The sequence below is a fragment of the Bactrocera tryoni genome, unplaced genomic scaffold (assembly GCF_016617805.1).
Source record: "Bactrocera tryoni isolate S06 unplaced genomic scaffold, CSIRO_BtryS06_freeze2 scaffold_25, whole genome shotgun sequence".
Classification (NCBI taxonomy): domain Eukaryota; kingdom Metazoa; phylum Arthropoda; class Insecta; order Diptera; family Tephritidae; genus Bactrocera; species Bactrocera tryoni.
In genome coordinates, this window is record NW_024395977.1 from 9,392,468 (window position 1) to 9,394,348 (window position 1,881).

The window sequence follows — 1,881 nt, forward strand, 5'->3', positions numbered from 1 at the left end:
TTAAGCACCAAAGGTAAAAATTACAATTCTTGCAGGTAAAAAAACTGCATAACTCATTTTTTTTATTTATTATATCCTTTGAATACTTTTTATTATTGATTATGTTTACTAAAATATGCTGATATAACATAGTTTATTATTTCTACAAAAGTTAAATGTTCGCTGTGACGTCAAGATATTTATTTTAAATTCATTTAGTATATTGGGTATATGAGGAAAACATCAAATAGATGATTGGAAAAATTATATTAAATATATGAGACTTAAAGCAAGAACTAATCCAATCTCAACAAATTAGACGCTAAGCAGGGCTACCACAATCGGGCAACCGCAGTTACTATAAAATCGATAACTCTCGAAACGTTGATTCGATACATGGCTGCCACCGCGATTGGAGTTGTTGAATTGTTGCCAATGTACTGAAAATTTATTTTTTTATTCTAACTGGAAGATTCATATACATTAACTGGAGCGTAATTTTTTTCAATAAAATGAGTGACGGGCGGAATCGATTGAGCGGTTCTGAATATCGCAAGCAAGCTGCGAAAAGAAAAATCAAAGATGACGAGATTATGGCAAAAACAAAAAAACTCTCTTCTTATTTTGTGCTTCAAGGAAATCAAAGTGACACGGGTAATCCATCAGTTACCGAAAAAAGCGAAATTTCTTGAGAAAAAATAGACTTCGCAAGTAAAGACTGAATTTCATGTATTTTCGTTTTTTTCTAACCTACTATTTCTATTTTTCTATATTTTTTGTTTCGAAAATTTGTACACATATTTACAAGAATATGAAATTCAGGTATACAATTTTTTTACAGAATCTACGAAACAAATATAGTCAAACATATCCGACAACTTCAATTTCACATTCAGTGACGACCCTGCGGAATGGCTCATAAATGACGCATTACGTGATTATATCGCTAAACATAATTATAAAAGAAATGACCATCTTGATTTTTCGCAGCCAAAATTCAAGCCGGTATTTGAATTCATCTACGTTCGAAAGAAGACTTTTAAATGGTGAAAAAACTCCCCGTGATTGGTTAGTATATTCTCTGAGCAAAGGATCGATATGTTGTGCTCCATGCCTTCTTTTTGGCGGCGATTCTACTTTTTCTAAAAAAGATGGCTATAGTGATTGGAAAAATGCGGCAATAAGAATAAATCAGCATGAAAATTCTGAAAAGCATCAAAGTTGCTTGAAACTTCTAAAAGATAGAGCCAGTGCTTTTGGTCGAATCGACAAAACTTTGCTCGCTGAATATGACAAAGAAGTAGTTTACTGGAAAAATGTTTTAAAACGAGTCGTCGCTGTCATTAAGAGTTTAGCTTCACGTGGACTGCCTTTTAGAAGACATGATGAAAAGTTGGTTCTCTTCACAACGGAAACTATTTGATGCTTTTTGAATTGATATCTGAATTTGATCCATTTTTAGCTGAGCATATTTCGAAATTCGGAAATAAAGGTATCGGTAGTACCAGTTATCTGTCAAAAACGATTTGCGAAGAGTTTATTCAAATACTAGCTGATAAAGTATTACAGGTTATTATTCAAGGAGTCAAAAGTACAAAATATTCTATCATTGTTGATTCCACACCTGACATTTCACATGTAGATCAGCTGTGTTTTTTACTGCGATACGTGAAGAAAGACGGTATGCCGGTAGAGCGTTTTGTGAAATTTCTACCAAATGCAGGCCACAAGGCTGTAGAAATGGATAACGTTGTGAAGTTTCTACCTTTTAGGTGATTTCCATGTTGACATTAAAAAATTGTCGAGGTCAGTCGCACACACTGCACGAAATATGTCAGGGATTTATGCAGGACTGCAACAGTTGATTAAAAATCGTAATGAATACGCTGAATACGTGCCTGT

At 33.7% G+C, this 1,881-nt stretch overlaps 1 long non-coding RNA gene across 1 annotated transcript; it reads left to right on the forward strand.

The window, feature by feature from the left end:
• The first annotated feature begins 530 nt into the window (after nt 1-530).
• LOC120780458 lies at nt 531-1,504 on the forward strand. The gene is made up of 2 exons (XR_005705871.1): nt 531-633; nt 821-1,504. It is a non-coding gene; the product is annotated as an uncharacterized LOC120780458 (long non-coding RNA).
• Nucleotides 1,505-1,881: the final 377 nt, after the last annotated feature.